Here is a 14,325-nt window from a genome sequence, read left to right on the forward strand (position 1 = left end):
CTGGTATGGCATCAGTGTTCGGAACCACTTATCTCTGTGAACAAGCATTTTCAAAAATGAAGTATGTGAAGTCGGTACATCGATCAAGGTTGACTGATGAACATTTGAAAGCAATTCTAATGATTGGATGGAGCAATTAAAAACCGAACATTGAAGATATTTTGAAAGCCAAACGCCAATTTCATAAATCTCACTAACTTTTTTTGCGGCTTAGTGAAATTCAGATATGTACTCACTATGTGCGATGTGACAATTGTTTTTGCTAATGTCACCTTCTTTGATAACCTTTTGGTAAATAAAAATGTTGGTTGTATTTCTGTTTGTTTTTATTATGTGTGTGTGTATTGCATGCTACTCCCACATGGCTAATGTGGTATCCTAAACTTAGTGTTAAGTCTTTTACAGAGAGCTTTCGTTCTAGCTTATGAATATTGAACATAATGATCATGCGGCCCACGCTTCTCATTCTCCAAGTAATCTGGCCCCTGTTTAAAAACGTTTGGTGACCCCTGGCTTATACCTAAAACAATAACCAATGAACAGAAAGATAATGTTTACCCTACAGCTCCATGTATCGACATAAGTACCGAACAAATTAGATAAATAATAGTCAGAGACACCTGTACAACATTTATTACCAAGTATTTGCAAAATTATATATCCAATTGCCAAAGAATCCCGAAGGCCATTGGAACTAGCAACCTTAATTATAATAGTATTGAAATAGATAACCACAGAGCAATTAAATCATAACCTTACTACAAAGACTATATCAAATCGTTGTACACTTTTCACATCGCAAATATAGACACTATATCGACTAAAGATTTGTTTTTTAGACAGCCTTAAAAATATATCCATCAGTGCTTACTACAGAAAATCAAAAACTTGTATAAAAAGAAAAGAAAAAGGCACAACGGATATAGAGAAACTTGTGTTTACTTAATGTTGCTTAAAGCTTTAAAAACACTTCCTTTGTAGTTCTAAATTTTTCCATTCATAAATACGAATATTCCGAATCAGTTTTCTACTAGTCAGTTTATTAGATACAGAATCTGTTCATCGTTACAAGACGTGTGAAGAACTATCTTACAAAGGTTTTTAAAAGGCTGTGATATTGTCTAAAACTTACGTCTGCAATTTAATTTATTTAGATATTATTTAAAATAATAATGAAAAGCTTAGTGTATTTGCCCACCACCTGTTTTACTTCCTTTTCTAATCAAAAACATTAGTTAGTTAGGCCTTGTGTTTTTATGACTTAGGGTATATGTTGGTGGGTAAAACAAAATCACACGACTTAGTCATCTGATGAATATTTGCTGTAAATCCATCATTAATGCTATAAGAGTTGATCATAATTTGACCACAAATTTTGACTTCATTCCTTTAAGTCGCACACTTAATCCCTATTCTGAACGTTTTTTTTTTTTAAATACTTAAGTTGTTTTTGATTAGATACCAAAGCACGTAGAAAAAGTAACACACGATAGTAACATTAGTTTTAGGAACACAATATTATTATTCGGAACAGATCTATACTTTACAGAATAAAATTCTCTAGAATACATAGTAGTAGTTTCTCCTCTCTGAAACAGTTTTAATAGCTTCCTCCACAGTAACGCCATGAAATCTAGATGAACAGTTTCTTGTAATGACCCGCATGCATCCGGTACAGCTGTATCAAGTATTATTTACACTATTTGATTAAGCTAATATCATTGACGCTAAACGCTCTTTAATTAAATGTATTTCATAAAATTTAGTAGGTTTGAACTTAAAAGTTGGAAATTAATAATAGCCGCTCATCCGTATGTTGTCTTTTGAAAATTTAAGCTAATCTATTTTGCTTGGCTTTACCAATACTTACCTGTAAGTACTTTCTTACAATTGATAGATTTGGTCCTTTAGACCTGAATGAAAAAAAACAACAACGAAAACTGTCCACTTTTCCTCAACATTGAGCGTTTCTGAAGAATACCTTTATTACACCTGTGACTTATATTTAGACCAAATTTGAAACTTAACTGTACATTCTAGAGATCTATTGGTATCAAATTTGAAAAAAAAATAAAAGTTTTTGTACTTTTGGTGAAAAAGAAAGAATATTCAATCAAAATTCGATATTTTATATTTATGTGTCTCTTAATGGATTATCTTGAAATTTGGCACATAAGTAACAGTGCAGTAAAACATATCGACGGAGAATGTGTGATAAGTTTGGATTACCAGTCCAAGCTACAGAAAGTGAAAAATCGATAAAATACCACTTTTATTAATAACAGTGTTCTGCAGGTTATTTTGGCCGAATGGTATACTACCGCGAGGCTTCATTAAATAGAAGTTTCTTACATGTTCCTATAACATGAGTTTAATTACTATACTTTTTCTGAGCTGAAAATTAGTGTGCGTCTTAAATTCGAAGTATTTTTCACTCTTCGAAAGTCTCGAAAACATCGAGGACCAAGAAACAGATTGAACTATATTTTAAGAACTCAGCTTAGAAACATTTAAAAACATACAAAACGTCAAACTTTTCTGGGCCTGGCATGGCCAAGCGCGTTAAGGCGTGTACTTCGTAATCCGAGGGTCGCGGGTTCGCGCCCGAGTCGCGCCAAACATGCTCGCCCTCCCAGCCGTGGGGGCGTTATAATGTGACGGTCAATCCAACTATTCGTTGGTAAAAGAGTAGCCCAAGAGTTGGCGGTGGGTGGTGATGACTAGCTGCCTTCTCTCTAGTCTTACACTGCTAAATTAGGGACGGCTAGCACAGATAGCCCTCGAGTAGCTTTGTGCGAAATTCAAAAACAAATCAAACTTTTCTATGTCAGCGCCTCTTGCGGTGTAGTTGGATATCTTTTCCTGACTTTCCTGTTGTTCAGACGCTATGTTATTGGATGCGTGTTTTTTTTACGCATGGAACGAGACTTTTGCATACGATGCCGAATTTAAAAGAAAAGTTATTTTGTGCGCCGTACAGATTGGGAACTGTGCAGCCGGGAAAACGAATACAGTGAATGAGGCAAATGTGCGTTGTTGGCGTGGTATGAAAAACAAGTTTTGCAAAAACGTACAGTCGTGTAAGGTGCAGCCGGGACAACAGTGAACCAAGCGATGAAGATACTTCAACTTCAGACTATAACAGTCAGAAGAAACATTAGTTATATTCTGATTAAATAAAAGCAGGAAGATATGTTATTGTAATGAAAATTTTAAATTTTCTGTATATTTTATTTTAAACACATTAACATTTTTGTTTCTTTTAATACGGTATTAACACAACTATTGTCGTAACTTTCCTTTTCGAAGTATTGTTTTCATTGATGTTTACTCACGAAAGGCTTATCTTGTGTAAAAAGATATGTTGAACATGTGTAGTATCAAAAAATTACTACTTTCACTATTCCCGGCAACAAATGAATACGTTTTATTTGTATTGCATATAACTTATATTTTAATGAACAGTTCAGTTTTTCTTCCATCTTCATAAACAGCCGTTTTTGTTGCATCATTAGAAAATTGCTGCTAGAAATTCGACAGTTTTTACTAGTAACACGTGAATACAATTGTTTCTTCCCTGTGGAGGTGGGCTGGGTACGTTTTATTTGATCAAAATACACAATATGAACTAAAATAAGCAAGTTACACTTAGTTCAAGTTTAAGATAAAATTCTTCTACAACAGCACTTCAAGAAGACAGATCGTGTTTTCGCGTTCCTTTAACAAGGTTTAATATTTCTTTAGTTTTGGTTTCTTTTTTAGTTATCATAAAGATTGTTTTGCATTGTTGCTTAATATATTTATTTAAAATTAACGTGTATCTTCCAAGGTGATCAAACCTCAAGACATTATTGATATCGCGAGCGAAAACATTTCTACAGCAACAGTACCCAATTAAAAGAAAATATAAAAGAATTTTGTAATCTCTATAAATAGAAAGATGTATTTAAATGGAAGTACTGACTGCCAGCCTTATTTTAAGTTTCACCATGAGTGCATTTTGCTGCGATTGTTGCTGTGATTGGAGTTAATATTAACAAATATGGTTTTATATGACATTGGTATTACTGTGTGACGTTACAATAATTCCCATGTTATTAAGTTTGACTGACGAGTGTTCATTGTTTTATGATGCTGTTTTAGAAATGCGAGAACGGTGAAACAGAATATCAAAAAATGCATTACAACAGAAGAATAAAGCGTGTAAACAGAACTTAAAATATCACATCTTCAAGCTCCGTGATTCTTTAGCAGCTGAAGATGTAGTGTCAAGAAACGTCACTTGAAACCTTGTAATTATACGACACGAAACGTCAGCTTCCATCCCTGCTATTCTGGAAGTCACGCCAAGGTAGATATGCCTTAATTGTTACAAGTTCTAGAGCTCTATATTACATGCGAGTATTCCAACAGTAAACCTTGAAAATCTTTAAGTAAATTGAAAACTGGGAAGAGTGTATGTGACCCACATTTCTATTTATAATTTGTTCCAAAAGGAAAAATAGTTATCTATCCTGAATATAAAAAAAAAAAAAATATCCTGAAAACTAATATTATGAAACAGCAAGAACTTTGAAAACGATACATTATCACAATCTGGTTTTCTTACATTTTTATTAACTTGTAGGTAAAATATAACCCACGTTTTCGTAGTTCTTGCTAAAAAAAAAGCGCTTAGTACAGATGTAGTTTCAAAGTAATTATAAATTATAGAACACAAAAATACAATACAAATTTTAATTAAAAGCTTAAAAACGTGTAGAAACGTTAAGGGTTAATGGTGAGTTTAAATTTCACCAAAGCAAAACCATTAAATTTTAGTAAGGGAAACTTAACTAAGTATTGTTTATTTAACTTCGTGCAAAGCTACATCAAGGTTATCTGCGATGGCCATTCTTAGTTATAAAGTTAAATATATTAGAGGAAAGTAACTAATCAGCACCACCGACAGCCAACTGTTAGGTAATATTTTACCAATAAATAGTAGGATTGGCAGTTAAATCATAACGTTCCCACAGGAGAAAGGGAAAGTACGATCAGTGACGGGACTCGAACTTACGGCTCGCCTACCGCGCGTGTATCGAGAGCCCTAAACACCAAGCCAAGCTAGGCCTAAATTAGTAATCGTAAACCGTAGGGTGATGCTGTACGTAATTTTGGATTAAGCAACCAAATAAAAGGTAACGACAAATATACCACAAGGCCTTGCAGTGTCCTATAAATCTTCACTATTATTGAAAAAAAAAAAGACATAACAGTGTTGCCCGAAAGGCCTTGTGGACATGTCCTTTAAGGTAAAAAGAGGTATATAACAAAATGTGTTGTGTTGTCTTATAAACCTTAGTTTCATGCCTTATATTTTTTCCAAAAATAAAACAAACGGAGAAAGAAAACATTTGAACTCCTCTGCTCTTCAGGCTGTAAGAGTTAGAAAACAGCGTAGACAGACGGAGAGATAACATTATGTTGACCAGTAGATACGAGTTTTCTGTCCTTTATGGGAAGTAAAAAATAGGCTTTACACTTTTCTGTCCTTTATGGAAGTGCAACATGACAGAGAGAAATAGATAACATATGTTGTACACCAGGCAGGAACGTCCTGGATATACTTCACAATGTTACCGAAACGATATTACGTTGCAACTATGTTTTAATTATCTTGAGTAGTAGGTGAGCTACGTAGGCTCTCAATGTCACGTGCACTATTTAATGGCAACAGCTTGCTTTCTCTTCTTGTGTCAGTTTTCTTTGTTAATGCCACTAGCGAATTTCGAAGCTATTATTAACGGCACAAACGGCCACTAAAATATTTTAATATCCTGGATATGTAAATTCACTTAATTTTATTCTATGTTTCCAAAATCTTATTCATCAGCCTAAACAGCTAACAGAAAAAAAAATGTACAGAGGGCTTCTAACTGCACACTTTTCCCGATACTTTCTGTTTGTGTCTATCACACTTCCCTGAAAACTAATCAAAGCCAAACTGCACAAGGAGCAAATGTCTGTCGTAATCGAAAGCAGAGCCGTGGAAAACGATGTTGTAGGCATGGTAAAATCCATCAGTATAATGGAACGTGTGTAGGGTATAAACATTAAATTCATTACTTAGAGTGAATCACCCGAGTCTGAACACAGTTATGTTAATCAAAAACAAAACAAAAACATTTGAAGAAAATATGAAAGCAATGAAATAAGTAATCGAAATACGAAACGATTCCTTGTGTGGGATAAAACAAAAATTACAACTATCAGTACAAAATGGAGTAATAAATTCCGTAAATCGGTTTTAAGAGCTCCGCTTTAGTGCAAACACTTGAATAAGATATAATTCAGGTTTTACGTAGATGCGTACGCGTTTAATTAAGAAAAGCTAATAAGAGAAAATACTTATCATTGTGGTACGTAGTTTATCTGTTATATAGCACAGTTTAAAAACACGTGATAGGAAAAATTCTGAATCGACTAGAAACACGGTTTTGACAATAATTATACAATCCCACCACCTAATTAGCTGCTAACTAATATATCAGTCCTCTCTGCCACTCACACACACACGAGGGTTAAACCAGTCTCGGTTCTGTATGTACCTTTCCTCATGTTTTTTCGTAGCTAAATATCAGGTGACTAGAACCACATTTTACTATTTAATTCCCCACTCCACATGTTACGTAAAGTTCATAATAACAGTTATTCTTCTATCTCATGTTTATAAATGCAAGTTAACTTTTGTGTCAAATTAACATACCAATCCTTTTTTTGTTGTTCTTGTACTATAGCGTTTCAAGCCGTAGTTACGGCTCATGTTATTCATTGAGTTAGGCTCAACCTGACAAACATGACTGAAAAGGCACTTTGTAAATATTTACATCACAAACCACCTATAAAGTTAACTAGCAATTACCCGGTAAATTAAAATCTCTGAAGCTAAAATCAGATAAGAATTAAAAAGAGCATGCGCGTCTTGCATTAGTACAAATTACAAGAATCAAGATAATTATTTTCGAAGCTTTAAAAATTGACCCCCTTAAAGATTCACATAAAGAAAATTTTAAATACTGAAAATTCATGTTTTATTTACACACACACACAACAGAAATACTCCGTCGTGTATTAAACTAATAGTTTCGAGAACCATACATCTCTAAATACATGGAGGCGTTATAATGTGACGGTCAATTCCTGTATTCGTTGGTATAAGAGAAGCCCAAGAGTTGGCGGTGGGTGGTGATAACTAGCTGCCTTCCTTCTAGTCTTACACTGCTAAAGTAGGGACGGATAGCGCAGATAGCCCTCGTGTAGCTTTACGCGAAATTCAAAACAAACAAGCAACCAACCATTCTGTAGCCCAATAATTCTTTGCAGAAAATAAAATATCACCGAGCCAAATTGGTAGTCATATTGATCCCTATTCTCAAAACATCTACATTACAGCAGGGTATACAACAAAAACCAAAATTACACTTTCACATACATCCACAATTAACCAAGACGACAGGTTTTTCTCGTGTTTGATTCGAGATTATTCTTCACAACACACAACGAAGAAATAGAAGCAAACAGAAAAAACACATGAATAAACAAACATACCTGCAACAAAAAGCAAAGAAAGAAACTTTTCTTCTCATACTCCCCTTTTTTTTCAAGCTTGAACTAACGTAGTATTTAGTTATCAAAAAAATCCCCAAGGAAGAAAGATGGCTACAAATACAACCTATTTGAAATGTCATTATGAAAACAACAAACCATTCACCTGTGAAGGTGAGAGTGCATTCATCCTAACCTTAAATTTTTTAACAATTATCATTCTACGAAATTTTACGAATAGGAGACGGTGTCACAGCCTGACGATATTCAGGTTAACTTTGAAGAAACTTTATATCTTCTTTTTTATAGTAGCTGTTTCTTTAACGTCCTGTTTTAACTATAACTTAGATCCCATCATTGCCCTTAACCATTCAATGTCAACGTGTTTAAATTATATTGCACAGTAAACCAACGTTTATAACTGTTAACCTGAGTATGACCTCAAAAGGTCGAAATGTTATGTACTTTATTTTAATTAAAGTTATAATAACCATACCAGCCGTCTTTAAGATACATTTTTACTGCAAATTGGTTTCTCATACTAATTGACATTTACAATTATTCTTTTTTCAATACTTCTAATGATTAAAACTTCAAAAAGGTTAATTAAAAAAACTGAAAAAACAAGTATTCCAGAAGAACTGCAGTTGTTTCCCAATAATATAAAAACTTTAGCTAACAACAATAGCAAATACCAAAAAACTTCCATTCTCATACATAGCCAGTCACGCATATCTGAAATACTGACAAGGATAAATGTACATAAGCGTTATGCACACTCAGTACCACCTGACATATTAGCTTTGTTCTACAACTAGCTTTAGCGTACGTGACTTAGATCGAACCCGGACACGGTGTAATGTTCAAACAACATCAAGAAGTCCTGCTCGTGCACAGACATTAGACGTGTCATGAAAGGGCCATTCTTTCATCACAGTTCACTGGTTGGTTGTTTTTTGTTGTTTTTTTTGTTTTCCCAGTTTCTTATAGCAAACCGTTACAATTTCAAACAAGATCAATACGACCTCTGCATGCTGACAAACTACACGTAGACACAGTCGATTCACTAAGATCTACACATCAAAACCAACTCAGTTTACCCTAAAATTATTATTACTTTCTGTATTGTTCAATACCAAGGAAATATACATATTACATTTAATTATTTTATGATTTCACCACAACATTAAATCCAATGAACTCGAGGAGGAAAAAGAAAGAGAGAGAAGTGGAACCGTCATTTTCTGTGTGAAATACATACTAAACCAACAACAAAACATTTGCTACTGGAAAAAAACCCCAAGTGATTCGGGGTAATCTGATGATACCGATTTCAAAAATGTCGCTATAGTTTATTCATCATCTCTAAATAACAAGTTATTATAATACTAATATTTTTTCAACAATGTGAAATACCACGCAATCAACCTGGTACAGAAATTTATACTGGATTATTAAGTTTCCTTGGGTAGTTTTACAGGAAAAAGGCGTACATTTTTGATAATTTCAAACATTTACTGTATTGTGTTGGTGTAAATTTCCAAATATATTTAAACGCTAATGTCCCTTTCCCTCTCTGGGTTTGTTCTTTGTGCACGGCCACATATTTAGAGCTATAAACTTCACAAGAAGATACAACTCTGTGGGTGAAGTAAAGTGAGCCCATGTAGACGTTTTGAGACCACAAGTTTAAGACAAAATGACAAATATAGCAATATTGGCAAATAGGACAATCAAGGTCTCAAGTTGAAAAGTCACGATGTTTTTATTTTTTTATTGTTGTTGTTATGTTTGATCATGAGGGTTACTGACTTTCCTCTGGATGAGGAATTCTAATCATTCTATCCTTGATAAATTATGTGTCAAAACAATAATGAAGTTAGAATAGGCTGCAAACGATACTTGATCACACAACAGAAATCAGAAGAAAGGTAGGGAATATTGTTTTGGAAACTTGAAACGTCATGCAATACATGTGCAAATAAATATATAAACAGGAGAAATGCACCCAGATTTGCTCTGACAAAAAATTGCTTAAACAGATTCTTTTCTGCACATTGTTATTTTTATTGATTTTATATCAAAATATTTAGTTGGTTAAAGGAATCATTTTATAAAAAAAAAAAATCAGGAATAATATGGTTGATTTAATCAAAGCAACTCAAAATAACTAAAGCCATTTTCAACCGAGCAACGCCAAATGCTCGATTAGCTGTTCAAATGTTAGTTATTCTCCAAATATAATTATAACAAATTTCACTATTGTTTCATTCACACACTCAATCGCTCCGCCCGGAAGTCACGAAACCCTCAAATAAGCATGAAACGGGAGGAGTCGGACGCCTCTCACTCACTCAGTTGGTCACTTAAGCCTCGTTATGCGCACTTAAAAGCCGTCTTTCTTGCATTATATTCACGATATCATCAAATTCTGCAAAATTTGTTTTTTAAATCTTTTGGGAAAGTTCTGTAAATAAATTGTCATACATTTTTTTAGAAAATCATTCAAAACGCTGCTTGTTTCCAGTTCAGATAAACAAATTCGAAAGTGCCAAAAATTGCCCATCGAATTTCTGCCACATTTAGAAAATACATTACTTTCACAAAGGTTTTTCTTTGTTGTTGTTTTTTTAGCGCAAAGCTACACCAGGGCTATTTGCGCATTCACGAAGGAAAAAACATTCCATATAATATAAAAATAGCTTAGTACTTCTAGTTTTGAGTGTAAAGTTCGTGACTAAAAAATATTATTGGCTCTACCCGTCTTGTACAGTTTCACACCTGACTTGAGACAACAAATGAATAAAGAGCAAATATGCCATTGAAGTTCCTATGATATGGCGCAAGTCCAAAGATAATATAATTGATTGTTATTTTTGCATGACTAATATTTCTGAACATTCAAGCAAAACCAAACAATACATCAAATATCCAGATATTGCATCTGCAATGAAACCTGTAACTTATGAGAATGATCAGAAGAGTTACATGAAACATACAATGAAATATCTTCATTTATTAATTTACTCTTGTCATACCTCAACACACACACTGCCTCTTCTGCTTCGACTTATTTTCACGATACATAAGAATATTTTAAATAAATGTATTGTACCTTTACAACTAGAAGTAATCAGTAATTTTAGACGATTTTTAGAATCAGTATTGTCAAATTACCTAGAAACAGTTACACGTTTTCTAGTAGCAAATATATTTTTGTTAACCAGTGTAATTGAGTGCAATATTTGGGTCCCATGTTTCATGATCCTCTAGATAATTTGGAGCATGAATAAGTTCAGAAAATGTTTTAAAAGCCAACTATAATTATCCATTGATAGTTCTAGGATTAAAACCAAAGTCGCACAGTTCTATTATCAATTACAAAAGCTGAATGTTCCATACCAATTTAAACAACGTCGCTTTATCAGAATAATTTCCTAAATCATTGGTTCCATTCACTTTGTCCAGACTTATGTAATGTGATATCATATGTACCTAGAATACAAAAAAAGACTCGAAGGAGGTTAATTTTCAAGTTGCATTTAAACAAATCTGCTACAAAGCTACCAGAGCGAATTTATCGACCATCAAAAGTGTTATTTTTAACAGAGTTGTAAACTGGTTAAACAAACAGTTAACCATCCATAAATGAAAGTTTATTTTTGGCCTCAATATCATCGGTAAATGTAACACGTGGGTGCTGATATTTAAGGAAATTCTGTAAATATGTCCATGTTGTAAAAATGTAAAGAGTGTCACCGACTCTGGAAAGAACCGTCTTAAGTTCCGCGGGACATCCGTCTAGCCACAATCAGTCATAATGACACAAACAGGTTTGTGAGGGTTGGTCCTAGCGAAGAACACGTTGATACACCTTCTACTACTACTGGGTATAAAGTTGACCGTTGAAACCAGAACTCTCTCCCAGTGTCAATGGCACGTTTGCACTTTTTCGCAAAAACCAATTACTTTTCAAAATATCCTGAATTTTCAGCATCCATGTACGAAATTTACCTTCAGTCTAAAAATAAACTACCCCTTCTAGTTATTCAAGTTTACTGTCTGAATAACCAGTTTACGTACATTTATATGCCGAAAGAAAACTTTTACTAGTCTACATACTAGCTCTAACAACTTTAAATCGGATTCGTAAAAACACAACCTCATAATTAATATTGTAATTTGCGTCAAAGGTGAAAGCAATACAACAGCGTCAAAAATAACAGTTTTTAATAATAACCAGATCTCCAAACTAGTTCACCTTACAATTTAAGGACAAACCATCAACGGAACAGGAACGATGTTACTTGATCCTAGAACAATGTTTTTGTTATACTCTCAGGAATAAGCTAACAGATATAATCAACATAACATTATTTACTAAACAACAAGATGATGCGGACCAATTGTACAATCGTAGAAAAGTGTACAGTTAGAGAACATATATATATTTATTTCTGTGCGACTTGAGCCGGTGATTCTCAATATCACAGATAGCCCTCGAGTAGCTTTGTGCGAAATTCCCAAACAAGATTCTCAATATAGAAAAAGCTTACATGCTATTATCAACGTAATTGTTTCGTAGTGATAAAACAGTAACATTCGTCGCGCTATAATTAATCACTGAACAAACAAACAGTTCATCTAATCATATAGTTAGTCGACAATAAACGTTACATAAACATTTTTCACATAACGTAAACAGGGTATGTCCTCAAATGTCACGGTTGTATCAAACTCCGATAAAAATCAATCGAATACTGGGAAACAGTAACATACAGAAAAAATTGATATACAGGTTTTTTTTGACCTAAATATTCTAGGACCGGATTTAGATCCTGTTAGTGTAGATATTGACCTCTGTTGGATGTTAATGTGACAAAAGGTCAAACTAGGTGTCTGAATGATAAGTGACGATTTTAAATAAATACCGAATTCAGGTTTGGATTCCAGTCTTTCACAAACTCATACAGTATTATAAAAGTAAATATAAAAGGTTATGGGAATTTCAACACACCAAAATATACAACAGAAATACAAAAACCAGTGAGTTGTAATACGTCCAGTTTAAAACACTAAACATTTCATCCACAAATCAGTTTATCAAACACACCCAAAATTCAATAGTACATACACACCAATTCTCATATACTGACAAACAGACGCAGAAAGTGCAATGATACATCGACATTATATTTACCAAACCTTTTCCGAAAATCGAATTTCTAAATAACTAATAAAAGTATATTATTAACTTGGTTTTACCTAGTTATTAAAAAGAAATTCTACAATTAACTATAAAAACTGTCAACTCACCAAAGAGCCAGTTTCATCCACCTGCTACTGGTACATAACACAAAACGCCCCGCCGGAACACAGAATTCAAAATCAGTGTTGGCTGAAAAGTAGAACACTTCACAGATTGGGATGAGCAGATTCACGATTCAGTGGGTTTACTGAAGGTCGCTTCCTAGTTCGAACCACGGATTATCAACAATACGAACATAGATACAAAACATTTAAATGCTACCAAAACGTAACACACAAAGTTGTGTTACTGTACAGTTGGTTTAGTTTGAATTTCGCGCAAAGCTACGCGATGTCTATATGCACAAGCTGTCCCTAACTTAGCAGTGTAAGACCAGAGGGAACTAGTCACCGCCAACTCTTGGGCGGTTCTTTAACCAACGAATAGTGGGATTAACCGTAACATTAACGCCCCCATGCTGAAAGGGTGAACAATTTGGTGCGACAGGGATTCGAACCCGCAACCCTAACATTACGAGTCGAGTGCCTTAACCACCTGGCCATGCCGGGCCTCTACCTGTCCAAACGAGCATATTGAATCACCTGTACTTAATTCATAAAAGTTAATTTAATATTTACCCCGTTAAATACGACTGAAATTTCAACATCAAACAAATTTACCGTTTGATAAATCGTTCAGTTAAAATACGCCGCAAATAAATGTTAATATCAATTATATTAATTGTGCATTAAAACAAACTATTTTAGGACGACAGTATAAACCTGCAACAACGCAGCCTCAAAGTGTCAACTTTATTTCCGCTATTTCAAAGATAAAGAACTGAATCGTTATTATAGGAGCTATCTTAAAATGGTTTGTGGTAATTAATAACAAGAAATGTTTGTTTTAAGGAAGTACAACACCACGCGAGCCCAATTGGTAACGCGTAGATCATCTCGTTCCAAACAGCAAGAAGCACGTTTTGCGTGGATGTTCTATGAAATAAAGAAAATTTCTGGAGTTGTGTTAGTAATTACCACAAAACGTTTTAAGATAGCTCCTATAATAAAGAATTTATAAAGGCATATAATTGGGTGAATAATTTGTGGACACCCTGTAAAATAACAATATTAACTTCAGAGCTTCCCATAATACGTCTACTTCGTTGTTACTGTTAGGTCACAGACACCAGGTAGATTACACAGTCAAACAATCACAACGATTTCAGAGAGCAACTGTTGGAAATAACTTAAACTTGTTCAATTTTGTCAGAGGGTTGTTTTAACCATATAAACAGCAATTACAATGTGAAAACCTGAAATGAGTTAATTTTCACCAATATATATAAAATCACGCACTTCAAAAACACTTTGGGATAATTTTCAATAAAATGATAGTGCTAAAGCACAATAGTGTACAAAGAACTTTACTTTTGGAATATTTAATACAAAGCTTTAACAATACAGATTAACTTGAGGATGACCCAAGAA

The 14,325-nt window shown here is 33.9% G+C and overlaps 1 protein-coding gene across 14 annotated transcripts in view; it reads right to left on the reverse strand.

Moving 5' to 3' along the window:
* LOC143239780 (protein phosphatase 1 regulatory subunit 16A-like) overlaps window positions 1-14,325 on the reverse strand; it is an 81,599-nt gene that overhangs the window by 46,611 nt on the left and 20,663 nt on the right. For 4 of the 14 annotated variants that reach the window (XM_076481280.1, XM_076481276.1, XM_076481281.1 and 1 more), the window contains exon 2: window positions 12,904-12,985. The exons of 7 other annotated variants lie outside the window; for them this stretch is intronic. The gene's annotated coding sequence lies outside the window, so the exon portion shown is untranslated. Of the gene's footprint in view, window positions 1-12,903; window positions 13,058-14,325 lie in introns of all 14 variants that reach the window. 3 more of the 14 variants (XM_076481271.1, XM_076481279.1, XM_076481273.1) reach the window with 1 other exon arrangement.

Source organism: Tachypleus tridentatus, chromosome 13 (assembly GCF_004210375.1).
Source record: "Tachypleus tridentatus isolate NWPU-2018 chromosome 13, ASM421037v1, whole genome shotgun sequence".
Classification (NCBI taxonomy): domain Eukaryota; kingdom Metazoa; phylum Arthropoda; class Merostomata; order Xiphosura; family Limulidae; genus Tachypleus; species Tachypleus tridentatus.